General features: G+C 35.7%; 1 protein-coding gene and 1 non-coding gene across 11 annotated transcripts in view; one reads left to right on the forward strand and one right to left on the reverse strand.

Moving 5' to 3' along the window:
• Positions 1-20,210, reverse strand: part of OSBPL8 (oxysterol binding protein like 8) — a 157,793-nt gene that overhangs the window by 125,959 nt on the left and 11,624 nt on the right. For 5 of the 10 annotated variants that reach the window (XM_059186388.1, XM_059186386.1, XM_059186387.1 and 2 more), the window contains exon 2: positions 9,080-9,125. The exons of the other annotated variants lie outside the window; for them this stretch is intronic. The gene's annotated coding sequence lies outside the window, so the exon portion shown is untranslated. The remainder of the gene's footprint in view (positions 1-9,079; positions 9,126-20,210) is intronic. 10 annotated transcript variants of the gene reach the window in all.
• Positions 12,092-12,190, forward strand: LOC131840086 (small nucleolar RNA U13). The gene has a single exon (XR_009357196.1). It is a non-coding gene; the product is annotated as a small nucleolar RNA U13 (small nucleolar RNA).

The raw sequence follows: 20,210 nt of genomic DNA on the forward strand, positions 1-20,210 counted from the left end.
CAAAACCCCCAATAAAGAAAAGCCTGGGGGGCGCCTGGGTGGCTCAGTGGGTTAAGCCGCTGCCTTCGGCTCAGGTCATGATCTCAGGGTCCTGGGATCGAGTCCCGCATCGGGCTCTCTGCTCAGCAGGGAGCCTGCTTCCCTCCCTCTCTCTCTCTGCCTGCCTCTCCATCTACTTGTGATTTCTCTCTGTCAAATAAATAAAATCTTTAAAAAAAAAAAAAAAAAAAAAAAAAAAAAAAAGAAAAGCCTGGGATCAGATGCCTACATGGGTAAATTCTACCAAAATTTTAAAGATTTAATACCAATTCTTCTCAAACTCTTCAAAATAAACTACAGAAGGGAACACTCCTTAATTCATTTAATGAGGTCAGCATTATCCTGATTACCAAAGACAATGATACTACAAGAAAACAGGCCAATATCCTGATGACTATAAACACAAAAATCCTCAACAAAATAATAGTAAACAGAATTCAATAGCACTTTAAGCAGATCATACACAATGATCAAATAGGATTTATCCCCTAGGATGCAAGGATAGTTCAACACATGCAAATCAATAAATGTAAATATGCTATATTACTAAAATGAAGGACAAAAATCACATGATCATCTCAACAGCTGCAGAAAAAGCATTTGACAAAGTCAACATCCTTTCATAATTAACTGGAAAAAAATAAAAGCTCAACAAATTGGGTATAGAAGGTAACATATCTCAACATAAAGATCATATATGAAAAATCCACAGCTAACATTCAGTGGTGAAAGGCTGAAAGCTTTCCTTTCAAGATCAGGAAGATCTTTATTTTGAAGAGTTTGAGAAGAATTTTATTTCCAGTCCCAGCCAGAGCAATTAGGCAAGAAAAAGAAATAAAAGGCATCCAAACTGGAAAGGGAAAAGCAGAAGCGTCTCAGAGCACCTGGGTGACTCAGATGGTGTCTGCCTTTGACTCAGGTCCCGGTCTCCAGGTCCTGGGATCAAGCCCAACCTACATCAGGCTCTGCTCAGGGGGAGTCTGCTTTCCCTCACCCCTCTCCTGCTCTCGCTCTCTCATTCTCTCTTGCAAATAAATAAATAAAACCTTTTTTTAAAAAAGTGTCTTGGGGCACCTGGGTGGCTCAGTGGGTTAAGCCTTTGCCTTTGGCTCAGGTCATGATCTCAGGGTCCTGGGATTAAGTCCCACATCGGGCTCTCTGCTCAGAAGGGAGCCTGCTTCCCTTCCTCTCTCTCTGCCTGCCTCTCTGCCTGCTTATGATCTCTGTCAAATAAATTTTAAAAATCTTAAAAAAAAAATAAATAAAGTGTCTTTGTTTGCTGATAATATAATCTTGTATACAGAAAATCCTAAACACAGTTAAAAAACTGACAGATCTAATGAACATATTCAGTAAAACTGCAAGATACAAAATCAAAAATTACTATAGTACAATAAACTATGTGGAAAAAAACAAAGAAGTCAATTCCATTTACAATAGCATCAAAAAGAATAAAATTCTTAGGAATAATTTTTTTAAAAGAATTGGTTCTATTTATTTATTTTTAAGATTTTATTTTATTTATTTGACAGAGAAAGACACAGGGAGACAGGGAACACAAGCAGGGGGAGTGGGAAAGGGAGAAGAAGCAGGCTTTCCCCTGAGCAAGAAGCCCAATGCCAGATTTGATCCCAGGACCCTGGAATCATGACCTGAGCTGAAGGCAGACACTTAACAACTGAGCCACCCAGGTGAACCGGCTTTATTTTTAGTTTTTTTTCAAGTAAGCTCTACACCCAAAGTGGTCCTTGAACTCATGACTCCAAATGACTCATGACTAATGACTCCAAAATCAAGAGTCATGTGCTCTACTGACTGAGCCTGCCAGGTACCCCACTTAGAAATAAATTTAATCAAGGAAGTGAAAGATCTAAATACTGAACACCATAAGACTCCAAGGAAGAAATTAAAGTAGACATCCCATATTCATGGATCAGAAGAATTAATATTTTTATATATTCATACTATTCAAAGTCATCATTGATTCAGTGCAACCCCTACCATTATTTCAAAGACACATTTCACACTAAAATACAAAAACAATCCTTAAATTCCAGCGGAACTATAAAAGACCCCAAATAGCCAAAGCAATCTTCAGAAGAATGAAGTTGGAGGCATTATAATTTCTCTTTTCAAATTATATTACAAAGCTATAGTAACCAAAACAATATGGTCCTGGCATAAAACAGACACAGACCAATGGGACCGGACAGAGAACTCAGTAATAAACTCATAAGTATATGGTCAACTAATATTTGACAAGGGAGCCAAAAATACTCAATGGGGAAAGAATAGTCCTTTCAGTAAATGATGTTGGGAAAACTGGAAAGTCACAGGCAAAAGAATGAAACTGGATCCCTATCTTATACCATACACAAAAATCAACTCAAAGTGGACTACGGAATTAAACCTAAGACCTGAAACCAAATAACTTCCAGAAGAAAACAAAGGAAAAAGCTCCTTGACATCAGTCTTGGCACTGATTGGGGGTGGAGGGGCTATGTAACAAATATACAAGCTACAAAAGCAACATTGGTATACCTTCTTTTTATAGGAATAAGACTGGACTGTATGAAACTAAAAAGCTCTTGCACAGCAAAAGAAACAATATATATGAAAAGTCAATCTACAAAATGTGATGAAATATTTGTGAACCACATGTCTGATAAAGGATTAATATTCAAAAAAGATAAGGAACTAGTACAACTTGATAGCAAAAAAAAAAAAATCTGATTTAAATATGGGCAGAGGACTTGAATAGACATTTTCCTGAAGACATACAAATGACCAACAACTACATGAAAAGGTGCTCAACACCACTGATCATAGAGGAAATGCCTATCAAACCCACAATGATTGGGGTGCCTGGGTGACTCAGCTGTTACATTACATAGCTGCCTTTGGCTCAGGTCATGATCCCAGGGTCCTAGGATTCGAGCCCCCAATAGGGCTTCCTGCTGAGCTCCCTCCTCTCACACTCCCCTGCTAGTATACCCTCTCTCACTGTGTCTTGCTCTGTCAAATAAATAAAATCTAAAAAACAAACAAACAAACAAACACAATGATTAATCAACTCACACCTGTTAGAATTATTCTCAAAAAAACAAGAGATAACAAATGTAGGTGAGGATATGAAGAAAAAGGAACCCCAGTGCACTGCTGTCAGGAATATAAACTGGTACAGCCACTGTGGAAAACAGTATGGAGATTCCTCAGGAAGTTAAAAATAGGACTACCATTAGCAATTCCATTACTGGGTATTTATCTGAAGGAAACAAAATCATTATCTTGAAGAGATATCCCATGTTCATGCAGCATTATTCACAATCGCCAAAACATGGAAATTTTATTTATAAAATAGAATTATTCAGCTACTAAGAAAAGGAAATCCTGCCATTTCCAACATGGATAGACCTTGAAGACATTAAGTTAAGTGAAATTAAATCAGACAGAGAAAAACAAATACTGTATGACCTCAATTATATGTGGAATCTAAAAACACTGAACTCATAGAAACAGAGTTGTCAGGGGCCTCAGGGGAAGAGGAAATGAGGAAATACTGGTCAAAGTGTACAAACTTCCAGGTGTAAGATGAATAGATTCCAAGGATATAATGTACAGCATGGTGACTACAGTTGACAATTCTGTATTGTAATTTGAAAGCTGCTATGAGAGCAAAGCTTTAATGTTCTCACAACAACATAACAAAATGGTAATTATGTGAGATTAAGGATGTCTTTAACACAAAGTTTTGGTAAACATCCTGCAGCACATGCATGGATCAAATCATCACACTGTTTACCTTAAACTTACACAGTATAATAAGGTCAATTACATCTCAAGGCTGGGGGAAAAGGTATGTTTGCTCTTATTTATTTTGGAAACCTCAGTTTCTTGCACGGTACCTGGCACATAGCAAGCACTGGGAAAAAAAATTCAGTAAGTGAATAACAGGAACAAAGTAAAACTTTCTTCACAAGTAATTAAGACTACATGGTTTAAATCATTGAGTCACTTAAGGGTATGAACAAAAGATTGAAGAAAAACAACTGATGTATAAAGCAGAGTAGTCTTCTTCGTGGGCATTTAATAAATGATCATGGCAAATCTATGAAGGCTGAAAAGTTTGAGTTCAGCCAAGAAATGTTAAAACTGCATTATAAGATTAAAGAAATATTATGTCAACCTAGAAACTATAGCAGTAATGGATTTTTTTTTTAACCTGTACACGTTGACTTCCCCTTCCTGTAATAATATGTACCTTGATCTTCCCTTGAAGAAAGCAAACCTCCTCCAATGTATGCAATCTTGCTTGGTACCCTGCTCTCCCCTAGCAAAGACTGAGCAATAAACCCAAACCAAGTCAATCAGTCCTATCTGACTCACTCTCCTGAGACAGCTGACTCAAGAGCAGAGTGATCACATGAATGAATTTTTAGACCCTGGAGTTCTTTCTAAATCATGGTTTTCCAACTTTTACTTCATGAAAATGAGCTTATCATTCTGGTATACTATTTAAGTCAGCAAAAGTTTCCTACTGCTTGAACCAAAGAACCCTAACTGAATGTATTTCAGCCTTGTACAACTAAAATAAGCAAGCCTTGAATAACAAAGTCAAGGCTAACTTCAAATGAATCCACAAAAGTGGTATGTGAGACTTGAAACATAAAACACCATATACGCTATAAGGAAAAAAAGCAACAATAGCATTATATTCACCTATGTGTTTCTAGCTAGGTGTTTTAATTCCATTAATAAGATCTATCACATAAACATCATCAAGACCAGGTTTTAACTAGAATGATACGGAGAAAAAGGAGAAAAAACCGTGTTTAATCAGAAATGTGACCTCTATCTCAATTTTAGTTCGGTCTTACTATCCAAAATGCCTCCTCTGGAGCTCTTATATCTTAGTTTCTCATCCCCTATCAAATGAAGGATTTGTGGTCAACTGCATGATTAGTATTAAGAGGAGAAACATATCTAAAAATATCTATTTGAGCAGCTGACAATTCCATTTGTCTGATCTTATAATCTACGCAGTCTTTCTGAAGTAAACAGTGGAAACAAAGTATATGACCAATCCTTATGAGACCCAAGACCATAATCAACCCATCTCAATAACTAAAAAAAGGGGAAGCTATAACTCCACCTCTATCTCATCACCTCCCTGGTTTCTAAAAATTCTAAGTTGTATCAAATGCAAAGCTTAGAAACATCTTTCAAATGATAAATGTGATTTCCGTAGGAAGAAAAAAATACACACATATTTCTACCATCGCCTAGGACTTATTAGTTACAAGAACAAGTTAATTAAAATGCATAATCAAGACTCTTGAATGTTTCCAATATGTGAGAAGTAAAGAAAAAGGATACAGAATAAACAGAAGATAAAATCCCCAAGGACAAAAAGAAAGAGAGAATTGAAAGAAAACATTAAAAAAGAGAGAAAGAAATGAAATAAAACACTGATAAATAAAAATCAATACAAAATTGAATGCCACATTTATCACTTCTATTATTTTTATTCTAAAATAAGACAGTTTAAGAAGAAAAATGAAAGCATCTGGGCACTATTTTGAAATCACAAATAGTATTCATTTTTTTAGTTTAATTTACATGTAGTTAAACTAAATTAAGTGCAATCTGTATCTAAAGTTTTTCTTCAATTCAACATGTTCCTTCTTAAACACCCTTTAGTTTTGGCAACTGCCATTAGTGTTTCTCAAATACTCGGTGAAAGAATGCTTTAGACAAAGCTAAGATGCTTCTGTTAAAGAGACACAGGAGAGGGAGAAAAAAACATGATTTTAAAGTAACTGAGAAGTGTTACAATTTCATTTCCCAACCAATTCCAGATTTGGTATTTAAACACCTGGCTTCTGACACACACTTTTGGTATTGCAGACCCTATTAACTGACCTCCAAAAACATAGATATACCACTGAAACCTAGTGTTACTTATTACCAATGATTTTTAGGAAAAGAAGATCATCAACTGCTGTCTAATTCCTTCTCACCAGCTGAAAGTACTTAGCATCGTCCTTAAAACAAATAATATCTGCCCCCAAAATATCAAGCACAAAGCCTCATTGGCGGCAACATTCTGAAAACATAAACTAACAAAAACAAGTAAATGAAAACAAAAATCGCCATGCACACAAACATAAGCAGTGAGGGCAAGAGAGAAAATTATACAAGGACTTTTTTTCTATTTTCAAGATGATTTTGGGTTAGGGGATTTATACTACCTCCAAAATTTATTACAAAAATGAAGCAAAAGAGTTTGATATTGGCATAACATAATATACACCACTGGAAGAGAACAGAAAGTCCAGAAATGACATCCATGGTCAATTAGTTTGCAAGAGAAGTGCCAAGGAAACCCAATAAAAAGGAAAATATTTTAAATAAAAATCTCATTAAAAGAGGGGGGGGAAACCTGACTTACACTAAACACAAATATTAATTCAAAATAAATCACAGACCTAAATGTAAAAGCAAACATAAATGTAAATATAAATATTTCAATATAAAACTGTTAGAATAAAATAGCAAAAATCTTCACAAATTTGGGGTAGGCAAAAATTTCTTAGGAGACTAGAAAACACAAACCATAAAAGAAAAAACTGGTATGCTAGACTCCATAAAAATTAAAAGCTTCTCTTCAGAAACAGAGTTAGGAAAATGAAAAGGTAAACCAGACTAGGAAAAAACATACACAATACATACATTTGACAAAGAACCAGTATCAGACCATAAGAACTCTTAAAAGTCAATAATAAGAAAAAGCAAAAGTTTTTAAATAGACAAAAGATTTAAACAATAAATAAGAATACAAATGACCGACAAACTAATGAAAATATGCTCAATACACTACTGGTCATCAGTAAAATGCAAATGTAAAACCACAACGAGATACTACTACACAATCACTAGAAACTAAAATTTGTTAAACCATTGACAAGGAGAAGGAACAACTGGAACTCTTATATGCTGTTGGTGAAAATAGAAAACAGTAGAATTATCCCGAGGGTTACCCAGGAGAAATGGAAATATGTCTGCTCAAAGACTTGTACATGGATTTTTCATAACAGTTTTTTTTAAAGATTTTATTTATTTATTTGAAAGAGATAATACAAGCTGAGGGGAGATGCAACCAGGAGAAGCAGGCTCACTGTTGAGCAGGAAGCCTGATGCAGGACTCTGGGATCATGACCTAAGCCGAAGGCAGATGCTTAACTGACTGAGCCACCTGGGTGGCCCTTACAACATTTTTAATAGTCAAGTCAAATATCTAAGTGAACGAACAAATTGCAGTACATTCATACAATGGAATATATCTAGCAATAAAAATGAATAATCTCAAAAACATGCTGAGCAAAAGAAGCCACACAAGAGTACATATTCTATTATTTCACTTACATGAAATCCTAGAACAGACAAGAAACAATGTGTAGTGAATAGAACTCAGATCAGTTGTTGTCTGAAGAAGAGCTGGGAAAGTGGGGACAGTGGAGAAGGGGAAATATTAAGTAGGATAAGGGCACAAGGGATTTTGGGGACTGATGAAAATGTTCTACATGTTCTTTATGGTAGTGATAGTTACATGGGCATATGCATCTGTCAAAATGCATCACATTATATACATAAAATGGGTATTTTATTCTATGGAAATTATATAAAAACAGTGTTTGGTTTTTTCCTTTAAGTGCTATTGGTAGGTTAAGTGATAAAAACCAAGAAAGGAAAGAATACGTATGGCAGAATACTACTATAAAAAGCAACTTTTTTTAAATGATAGGAAAAGCTCACATTTTAGCAAAGCTAAAGCTAGGAATGTACCAAAATTTATTTAATTTCAATGTAAAATGAGCACAACTCATAAGACAGCTGTGAAAATTAAACGAGATAGTTAACACTGTACTTGGTATATCACAGTAACACAACTCATACTGGTTGACGCTGTATCTATCCATGTTAAGTGTTAAGGTAAAACCAAGAAAATCGTGAAAGAACTTTTAGGGGAAATAATTTTAGATGCCAATTTTAAAAGGAGAAAAGGAGATGGATGAAAAGGAAGGAGGGCATTGCTGGTGGAGGGAATGGTAATATACAGAAGAACGGAGGCGGCAAGGAGCAAGCTGCATGTTCCGAGATGGAAAAATTAGCATGCATGTGGCAGCAAGTCCATATACGGGAATAACTAAAAAAGCAGGGTAATCTTCCCATCTGACATAAATATTCATTTAAATTTTACAGTAGGATCCAGAATAGTAACTTCATCCAGTTGATGCTATGATACAACATAAATAAACTCAACTTCACAAGAAAAATAAATTTGGCTATGTAAAATCAGAAAAAGGAAAAAGTTCTGTTTAAAAAATATGAATGATTACAATCATCAGCTTTAGTCTCTTGGAGGTTAGCCATAGTTCTTTCCCTAAAGAAAAAATAATTATTAAAATATAATTATAGCAAGGCAACATATGGACTTGCTGTGCAGTTGTCACTGCACTCCTAAAATTATGAAAGCTATACTTTACAGAATCTAAAATCTGTAAGTGATCACTCTGAAAAACAAGGCCTTAAAAATCTCCTCAAAAAACTAATCAACTACAACAAAAATTATCTCATGGCATGCTACTTAATGTCAGAATGCTACAGTTATATTCCAAAAGACCTGAAGTGAACAAGATCAGGATTCTTGAGCACTTACATAATTTTGAAATGTTATTATATGTATGCGTTTTTAAATGTGTTTAATAAAAAGAACGCAGGGGTAGCATTCTTGTAGCATTCAAACTAACTTGAATCCTTATTAAGATTTTACATATTCAGCAGAGTAACTCCTGTATATATTTTGTACATAAAACATTAAAGTGTCATTTCAGTGTTTTAATTCTGGGAAGAGACAGACACGATCATCAGTAATAACTTAGGCTAATTTAGTTCCCAGAATGAGAGAAATGTACAGAAATGTAGAAAGAGAATGAGATGCACAATGAAAAAGGAAATATTAAAGGGTAATAATACTGACCTTTAAAAAGAGTAGCAGCAATATCACTATGGTGAAGACAACAAACCTAGAAGATTAAATTAAGTCAAGTATCTTGTTGAGGAAGGATGTAAAAAAGTGACAGCTAACATAAGGTTTCATCTGCTCCATTTATACCAAAGCAATATCCAGTTAGAGGCCTAGGCTCAAACTGGAACGTGCAGAGACTAAAGAATGACCTTATTTAGTTTTGCATTCTTAGGCCCACATGATATCTTAGGCCCAAATCAATGTAATACCTGAAATAATTATGAATGCATAAAAATTATTAATGTGCTATATCATCCAGAATTATGATTTTCTCTTTAAAATTTCCTTCTGATGATTTTTTTTAAAAAAGATTTTATGTATTTCATGTATTTATTTGACAGAGAGAGATCACAAGTAGGCAGAGAGGCAGGCAGAGAGAGAGAGGAAAGCAGGTAGCCTGACTCGGGACTCGATCCCAGGACCCTGAGATCATGACCTGAGCCGAAGGCAGAGGCTTAACCCACTGAGCCACCCAAGTGCCCCTTGATGATTGTATTTCATACTTAAAATATCTTTTAAAATATTTTCTGTACCTATATACACTAAAAAAGGAAGTTATTATTTTAAGAAACATAAATTTTTTAAAAAGGTTTTAACAATAAGATTAGCAATAAATATTAGTTAAGACCTGCCACTGTTTGGGATGCCAAGGTGGCTCAGTTGGTTAAGCATCTGCCTTGGATCAGGTCATAATCCCAGAGTTCCACAATAGAGCACCACAGCCAGGGCACGGCAGCTGGGCTCCTGCTCAGCGGGGAGTCTGCTTCTCCCTCTGCCTCTCGCCCTGCTGTCATACTCTTTCACTCTCTCTCTCTCTCTCAAATAAATAAATAAAAATACTTAAAAAAAAAAAAAAAAAAAACCTGCCACTATTTTTCTGTTTTTTTTTGTTTGAAAGATTTTAGGAGGCTAATAGTGCTAAAAAGTATTCTTTTTAAAATGAGGACTGTGTTCCTCCTTCTCTCTGCCTGCCTCTGCCTGCTTGTGATCTCTGTCAAATAAATAAATAAATAATTTTTAAAAATGAGAACTGTGAAACTTTTTAAGTCAAGCACCTTCAAAATGACTAAAGGTATGACAATATGAGAACAGACCTTTTTAGTGTACTTCATAGGCTTTATCACTGTAAATAAACATTTTATGTAGGGGTGAGAAATTTGCCCATGGTGCATCTGCATTACTCAGATTAAAGATTTGAAGAATTTAAAAGAGCCACTACTGGGTAAGAGGAAGGAAAATAAAAGTAGCTTGATCTCTTGCTGAGGGTGTAAAGTAACTTTTTGGTTATTTATCTTAGAAACATGACACCCAACAACCAGCTATATAGAAAAAAGAATATACACAATAAAAAGTAAATTTAAGGGGCACCTGGTTGGCTCAGTGGGTTAAGCCTCTGCCTTCAGCTCAGGTCATGGTCCCAGGGTCCTGGGATTGAGCCCCGCATCAGGCTCTCTGCTCGGCGGGGAGCATGCTTCCTGCCTCTCTCTCTGCCTGCCTCTCTGCCTACTTGTGATCTCTGTCAAATAAATGAATAAAATCTTTAGGAAAAAAAAAAAAAAAGTAAATTTAAATTAAAGCTCTCCCCGGGCAAGCTACTGTTGGAGTCACTAGTTTCCTCAATGATTCTTCTTCATAACTTTTTGTGGCTTTGCCTTCCTAAAATCTTATTTGAGGGAAAAACAACAACAACTAAATTTTAACAAAGAATTTAAGCAAAAAATCAAATGAAAAGGGCAGAGTTAGAACACATAAAAGTGACAAGAAAGTATTAGAAAAATAAAAGCTAAAGATTAGGAATAAGTACATAAAATATTAGTGGACACACTATGGACAAAGATGAAAGCAAATAAAACAAATAAAAAATTAAAAGGAAATAAAATCAGCAACTTAAGACACCGAGAGCAGAAAAACAAAAGCTACCTTTTATTTTATTTTATTTTATTTTATAGATTTTATTTATTTGTCAGAGCAAGAAAGAGCACAAGCAGGGGGAGTGGCAGAGGGAGAGGGACAAGCAGACTTCCTGCTGAGCAAGGAGCCCAATGTGGGACTCAAACCCAGGACTTTGGGATCATGACCGGAGCCGAAGGCAGATACTTAAACAACTAAGCCACCCAAGCACCCCCAAAACTATTATATATTATAATATTATAATATATAATATTAATATTATTATATAATATTAATAATATTAGTAACAAGAAAATAATAATGCTAATTCAAGAGCTGAACACTTTCACTCAGATTCTTTAAAATAAGGGGCACCTGAGTGGCTCAGTGGGTTGAGCATCCAACTCTTGGTTTCAGTTCAGTGTGGAATTGAGCCCCTATCTTAAGCTACACACTCAGCGAGGAGTCTTCTCGAGATTCTCTCCCTCTGCCCTTCTGCACCCCCTTTAAAAATAAATAAATCTTTTAAAAAGCGGGGTGCAAGGGGGAAATCCCTGGGTGTCTCAGTCAGTTTAGGGTCTGCCTTCAGCTCAGGCCATGATTCCAGGTTCCTGGGTTCAAGTCCCACATCAGGGTCTTTACTCAGCATGGAGCCTGCTTTTCCCTCTGCCTGCTGCTCCCCCTGCTGTGCGTGCTCTGATAAATAAATTTTAAAAAAAAATTATTTAAACTAAGACTTCTTTGCCTTCTCAAGTGTTTCCTGAATACATAACACAGCTCCTAGCCACATACTAATTACTCCTACTCCTAATACCTTGGCTTTTATATGACACTTATGTGAGAAGGTGACACAATTCCTTTAAAAATGCTGTGCAGGGGTCCCTGGGTGGCTCAGTGGGTTAAGGCCTCGGCCTTCGGCTCGGGTCATGATCTCAGGGTCCTGGGATCGAGCCCCATGTCAGGCTCTCTGCTTGGCAAGGAGCCTGCTTCCCCCCACCTCTCTCTCTGCTTGCCTCTCTGCCTGCTTGTGATCTCTGCCTGTCAAATAAATAGTTAAAATCTTTAAAAAAAAAAATGCTGTGCAGTAAGCATGATGATTGGGTGTTCACACCATTGTGTGACATGTGCATCCCTCAATCCTTGTTACCACCTTGGCACACTACCCATCTGATGTGGAGAAAAAAACACTGAGCGGGGCCATAAGTCCCATTTGTCTCATTTGCCATTAGTACTCAGTAGGTAAAACCAAACCCTGACCCACCTACATCCCACACCCCCCAAAAAGTGATACAAATTTTTAGTGCAAAAACTTAATCAGTTCTGTGAAAACCCTTTTGTTTCTGTTTTGTTTTGGTCAACACTTCCCTAAAAGCATCAGGTATGCCTGCTAAGTAAGTAACCTAGTAAATGATTAGATATTATTTTTTTAATCTTGTTTCTAGTATTAGTGCTTCTTCCCCAAACTACTATATTTTTAACTTGGCAACAACTACTCCCATGAGGCATTCACAGGTGGATTAAGATAATCACTTTTCATATAAAATTGAAGGAAATGTCTGCCCTTTGAAATCCTAGCATTCCTAAACAAATTTTAAAGCTATCAGAAACCTTCAAGTCAACCACTCACCATCTCTAAATTTTACAGATGAAGAAACTAAAAAGAGAAGGGCTAAGTGACTTGCCCAAGATCATGAAGCCAAAAGAAATCATAATGCAAGTCTCTTAAGTCCTGGACTAATGTTCTAAGAACAAAATATAAAGTCAATGAAAGGAATATTTAGAATTTAGCCCTTTAGATTTAAGATGTACTGATTGGGGGGGTGCCTGGGTGGCTCAGTGGGTTAAGCCTCTGCCTTCAGCTCAGGTCATGATCTCAGGGTCCTGGGATCGAGCCCCACATCGGGCTCTCTGCTCAGCAGGGTGCCTGCTTCCCTCTCTCTCTCTCTGCCTGCCTCTCTGCCTACTTGTGATCTCTCTGTCAAATAAATACATAAAATCTTTTAAAAAAAAAAAAAGATGCACTGATAGGTAAGAAAAAAGAAAAAAAAAAAACCTGAAAACAGTATAATACTAGGTTTATGTTTGTTTGCTTGTTTGTTTTTTAAGAATTAACATACAGGTATATCCATACAGGCAGGGTACAGGGAGTAGGAAGTAGGAGATCTATCTAGAATAATAGTATCAAACTGCTAATAAATGGGCTATTTTGAACATAAAGTGTGGTCTAGTAACAGCAGAAACTAACTTTGAGTTTCTGTAGTTGTTGAATTTTATAGTCAACACATGTTGACATAATAACCTAATTTTTTCTTTAAAAAAGAAAAAAGAAAAAAAATTAGGGCACCTGGCTGGCTCAGTTGGTAGAGTGTGCGACTCCTGATCTCAGAATTCTGAGTTGGGTTAGGCATGGAGCCTACCTAAAATTTTAAATAAATAAAAAATTTAGAAATACAAATACATAATTTACCCTGAAAAGAAAATGCATTTTGAAATGGTGTAAGTCTCAATCTCCCTCTCTCCTTGTCTCTCCTCCACCCCACTCCTATGTGTTAGTGTGTGTGGACACACATACACATGAACACAAGCACGCGCACGTGCACACACACACACACACACCCCACTCACTCCAAAGATATTACTATGCAATTGGAGTTCACCTTCAAATTATCTTAACTTTTCTTCACATTAAATGTGGTCTTCCCTTAAGAACAGCACAGCATTGGGGCACCTGGGTGGCTCAGTGGGTTAAAGCCTCTACCTTCGGCTCAGGTCATGATCCCACTCTGCTGCTCAGTGGGGAGCCGGCTTCCTCCCCTCTCTCTGCCTGCCTCTCTGCCTACTTGTGATCTCTGTCAGATAAATAAATAAAATCTTAAAAAAAAAAAAAAAGAATAGCACAGCATTACTATGTTAGAATAATTCTGAAAAATTAAGGTAATTTAAGTAAAAGACTGAATTATAAAATTAATTTAAAGACATTTTTCTTTAGATACACAGTAGTAATAAAAAGTGAATTAATGTATTTGTAATGAGTAAGAGTATTTGTAATTTAAAAATTATTTTTATATAAATGCATACTGCTAAAGTCGTTTTGATCATGTTAAAAAACATCATTCTTGATAGGCTAATCATACTCTCCATGTCCCCACAACCCCTACATAGTTTAACTATTATTTTACTATGGTATTCCTCACAAGATGGTAAAGATAATGATGCTCATTCCTCCATGTAAATTATGAATTTCAGAATCTGTAAGTCCAAACAATGATATTTTATTAGAGTTCTCCACAGACTCTTATGCTGTTCCTCAAGGTTATTTATGGTGTCCCTCAAAGTTATTTATTTTTATTTCCTATAATTATGGAGTATTAAATTATGGAGTATTAAATATAAATTTATGGAGCCCAAAAAGTAAGGGATGTCTTAAATAAGTAAATTATATTTCTTTCACTCCTCTCCCCATTTCTTTTTCAACCTGTTGACATTGGTGCCCACCCTTGTAATTCCACTACAATTACACAAATATCATTTACCGACAAATTTAATGCTTAATTTGCCACACCTTTATTCAAAGACTCTTCTGACCTTCTAGTCCCCCTGACCAATCATTTTTGGTTCCTTCACTAGCTCCCTTCACTCTGTCTGGGACTAAAGTATCTCAGGATTTCATTCTATTGGAACCTCTTCTCTCTCCCTCACTTTCAACTACCACTTCCATGCAGTAGCTCCTTATTCATACTACCAGCCTAGAACTTTCTCCTACATTCAAAGCCACATATCTAATGACCTGTGAAGTTCAAAAACTTTTAGGATGCATCAGAACCATCTAGAAGGCTTGCTCAAAAAACAGATTTCTGAGACCCACCTGCAAAATTTTTGATTCAGTGGGTCTGAGCAGAAACCTAAGAATCTGCATTTCTAATTAGTTCCCCAGTGACACACACTTTGAGAACCACTGGCCTACATGATTCTCCCTCAGATAAATACAGATACCTTAATTTCAATGCAACCATGAAGCCCGGCTGCATGCTGGGAGGTCTCAGCATGCAGCCGGGCTGCCTCCAAACCATTCTTTACACAGCATCCAGAGTGGTCATTCTAATCCTGATGATTTCATGATCCTTTGTTTAAAATATCCCAATGGTTTCCAAGGGATCTTGAGACAAAAATCAAAATCCTTAACATGATCTATCAAGCCTTACATGACCTAACCTTTGCCTATCGCACCACACTGTTATCATTCCTTTTTTTTTTTTTTTTTCCTTAACACTCCAGCCACAGTGGACTCTTTCAGTTCCTAGCAAAAGCCAAGTTCCTTGCTATTCCAGGATATTTAAACAAGATGTTCTGCCAGAAATACTCTTTTTTTCCCCAGCTCAAGTCACCTTCCTTGGCTCCCCTCCCCCACTAGATCAGCAAATTCTTATATTGCCCTGTATTTCTTGCTTTTAGCACTCTCCAGATGGTAATTACACAGTGAATTGTGCAATTAGTAGTTTGCTATCTATTCCACACCTTCCCACAAATATAAGGTAAAAGAGGTCACATGTTTATCTAGTTCCCACTGAATTTTTAGACCCCTGCATAGTGACCTGTTGAATTAGTGGTCTTATAACATTATTTTGAAACCTGAAAAGAAAAGGTATTATTAAAAAGGGATTAGAGGGGTGCCTGGGTGGCTCTGTGGGTTAAAACCTCTGCCTTCCGCTCAGATCATGATCCCAGAGTCCTGGGATTGAGCCCCACATCAGGTTATCTGCTCAGCAGGGAACCTGCTTCCTCCTCTCTCTCTGCCTGCCTCTCTGCCTACTTGTGATCTTTGTCAAATAAATAAATAAAATCTTTTTTTTTTTTAAAAAGGGGGATTAGAAGCATTTTTTTATTATACTCTGATCCCACAAATAAGGAGGCTTCATTAAACTCCACTATCTGGAAGTTTAAAATCTAGAAAAATAACACCTTCAAAAGGTAAAATGAAATCTTCCTATCACAAGTTTTTACGCAGCCAGATATACAGATTACTGTTTAGTAACTGCACTAAAAAAGTACTAATATCTAAAAGCTATTCACTATACACTATATAAGTGTACAAGGCAGTCAAAGATAATTTTTGCACAAAAATAAACTTACATATAAGCTTGCATCACAGTACACTCAGGCTTAGCAAGAGAAGTAGTTTTAGTTCTTGCCAGGAAGTGGGATGGGGTAGTTGTCTAGAATTAAATCCTTATGTGGATAACCACAAATTACATAATATTAATATAACCAGAATTAAATTATTGTGCAAATAAATGTTCTATAGATTCTGATCTTCTTTAAAATGGAAAGAGTATCTGCTATCTGTAATTAATTCATCAACCCTTCTTCTCTAAAGTGCATGCTAAGTCAGCATAGCTCTAACCTAAGCGGCAAACAGAACAGGTCTAACTACCTTAAGATATAACTTTAATATACTAGAATTTATAGCCAAATAAAGATAATATACTAGAATTTATAGCCAAATAAAGGTTAAACTCTATTCAGAGTAGTCATTTTTAGAGGCTATTTCAAGTTGTCATCACACAAAACAATTTGGGACTGCTCTTTTCTAATCACTTCCTTAACTACCTTACAAGAGACATTAGGATAATAGGTTTTGTCCCTTTGGTCTGATTATTTTTAACTAAAAATGACATTCCTCATTTTGAACTCTAATTTTATGTTTGAGACTTGGTTCTGACTGACTTCCCACTTTTCAACAGATCAAATCCATTCTCAAAAGATGTCAACTGCCCCCACAGAGTGTAGGTTAAAAGAATAAGGGAGCACTGGGGTGGCTAAGTCAGTTAAAGATCTGACTCTGATTTTCACTAAGGTCATGATCTCAGGGTGGTGAGATCAAGCCCTACATTGGGCTCCACACTGGGAATGGAGCTGCTTGAGATTCTCTCTCCCACTCCCCGTCTCTCAAAAACAAAACAAACAAACAAACAAACAAAAAAACAAACAAAAAAAACCTGATGCTGAGCAACCTAAGAAATACAGAAAGAATAGCTCCAAAAGTGTTTCTGAACAACAGTGACACTACTGAAATAAATTCAAGATAATTCTGAACAGACACACCAATCACCTCTTAGATAAATATGTTCTATTATATTTATTTAAAAACCAGTCCCATTTCCACTTTAGGCACAATTCATGGATAGACCTGATCCATGACTTCTAGATTTCCTGAATAACAGATGCATTAAAGCATACGCACATTTACTATAAACTAAAAGATTAAGAAATGAAACAAGTTTTAGAAATAAAACCTGGTGGTCTACTCTAATATGGTTTGCAGAGATAATATGGTATACTAAATAGAATATGAATATAGAATGAGATAGGCCAAGGCTCAACTTCTTACTTGGCCCCTCCGTAGCTATATGAACACGGAGTCTGTAAAACATGAATAATAGCATCGGTAAAATGGGAGTAATACCATTATTTCAGAGCTATTATAAGGATATGGTCTAACTGGAATTCTAGCCCCTGGCATCTTCAAGGAATCCTCAAGAGAACCGAAGAGGCTATCTGTTCCAAGTTCTCCATTTTACTAAGACCCACGAGACTAAGTGGTTTGCCAAGGTCACAGAGTTACTTAGTAGGAAAGACAATACTTTTGGCAGGTTTCTTATTCTCCCAGTGCATCTGTTTACTAAATCAGTTGGTGTTTATAATGTTATGTTGCCCAAGCCTTTGACAGAGGGTTTCAAATAGTTTCTGAGACAGTAACAAATCAAGACCACATAAGGGCAGTACTTACAAATATGATACTGGCAATCACGTATTAATAATTTAGTTCTATATATTAAATGTCTCTCATGGGTTTTAAGTCTTTTTTCTTAAAGCTAGGTATTTTAAATTACAGCTAAAACTACACGATTATGCATAAATTTTCAGTTTCTTGAAAGATTCTTTTTTTTTTTTTTTTTAAGATTTTATTTATTTATTTGACAGAGAGAGATCACAAGTAGGCAGAGAGGCAGGCAGAGAGAGAGAGGAGGAAGCAGGCTCCCTGCTGAGCAGAGAGCCCGATGCGGGACTCGATCCCAGGACCCTGAGATCATGACCTGAGCTGAAGGCAGCGGCTTAACCCACTGAGCCACCCAGGCGCCCGAAAGATTCTTTTTTAAGGAAAGTATGAACCTTGTCTTAAATCAAGATACTGGGAAAAAATAAATGTGCTTCTCATTTTTTAATGTGGCAACCCGTACGGTAAGCCAAAGAGTTACCTAATTTCCTAAAAGCAAAGCCCATACTTCAGCTAAGAGTTCTTTATCAAGGATCAAAGCTCAAAATGCAAGATCTAAAATTAACTCGAGACAATCTCAAAAAATTTTATTATTGATTTTCTTATTCATTCCCAAAAACAGTTTCTTCATATTTTGATAGAGACTAAGAATGGCTTTCTATCTTGGACATAAAAGAAAAATGAGTATTTGAGTGCCTAACTCTTGCATCTAGGCCTAGATGCTTCTGGGTTTTGAATTCTAGGTATAAATTACTGCAACCAAAGTACTCATCATCTTTAATTTATCATGTGAGTAACCAAGACACATAATTACAGTTCTGCATGCCGAGTCAAAAAGGATCTATGAGAACCAACACAATTTTAATACTTTAAAAAAATGACTACCAAATATGGAAAACTATAGAGATAAGTCTCGTACTGAAATTCTATTCCAAAAAGAAAACTGATCAATACAATGAAAAAATTCTTGAGAATTCTAAAAAAACATATTTTCTGAATTTAATTAAAATCATAATCTGCCTCATAGCCACAAAATGTATCACTGATTAAGTTTACAGTTTGAAGTGGCTAATTACTACTACCTTGAATTAAGATAACAGAGAAATGAAATCCTACTCGTTAAAAAACTAAATATGTTAAGTAATCAACCTTTTAAATGAATCTATTTTTCCTGAGGATTTTTCTCTCAATAGTGACAGAATATTATTTTCTTTTAATTCCTACATCATAATGATAAATTCTTGGGAAAATGAAGATATAAAAACCATAATTTCCCAAACAACCAAACCTTTGAAAGTAGTACAATATTATCTATATAATGCTAAAGATTATAGTTTAAAATTTCAGGAACAGTAAGAAAAAGTACCTAAACTATAAACATAATCAAACAATAAAGGATACTGTAATGAGCCAATCAAGAAGGAAATTAATCATGACAACAGATATCTGAAAGGAAAAAATGTTAAGGATTTGTAAAAAAGATAAAGAAAGAGACCTAAGGTAAAACAACTACTACCTAATCTAATCTCTGAATTCTAAAAATAAAGACTTTCATGGAATATAAAAGAAGTTCACAAAATAATCAGTAAATAGATAACCACTGCATTAGGGAATGCTTACAACACTGACTTCCTCTATATTAGGAATATATATATATGTAGAAAGAAACTGCACAAGAGCCAATTTATTTTCTAAACTACTTTAAATTTCAATAAGTATTTACTATGAAGGTCCTATAAGATCTTATGTAATCAGGCCAAATCTGGGGGTTTAACAAGCCGTCTGAATCACAACCCTTCTGACAAGATTTCAACAGCAAAGTCGTCAGCATTTCTTAAGTCTGGATTGTAAAAACTTCTGATTGCAGGAGAATTATAACTCTAATCATAGAAACACATTCCAGCATAGAAATCAGGACTATAGAAGAAAGAATTACGAAGTCTCATGAGAGAAGACTTAAAAAGATTAATGGGGAAATGGAGCAATACCACAGAAAAGAAGGGAAAGAAACAGATGAATTTAAATTTATTTGCCCAGGATAACTTACAATCAATGTGGTACCTAAAGATTCAGGAAAAGGAGAGTGGGAAATAAAAAAGAGAACAGGTTGAAGAAATTTTGTAAGAATGTTGGGAAATTTTTATGAATATAAAATGAAAGGAGGAGATGAAAACTAAGGCCTTTGATGAACTAGCTAGGCAATTTAAATTCAACACTTACAGTACCAGAGATTATAAGGTAGAATAGAAAAAAAATGGAGAAAAGTATCAATAACTACTGAACCAAAGTAGCTGTAACAATTAAAGCAGACAAGTAAATAAAAAAAGAATGATACCTCACCAGCCTGGATACATTTAAGAAACAGAAAATAAGTAAAGATACCCCAATAATCAAAATATCACAAGAGCCATGTGATAA

The sequence above is a fragment of the Mustela lutreola genome, chromosome 8 (assembly GCF_030435805.1).
Source record: "Mustela lutreola isolate mMusLut2 chromosome 8, mMusLut2.pri, whole genome shotgun sequence".
Taxonomy (NCBI): domain Eukaryota; kingdom Metazoa; phylum Chordata; class Mammalia; order Carnivora; family Mustelidae; genus Mustela; species Mustela lutreola.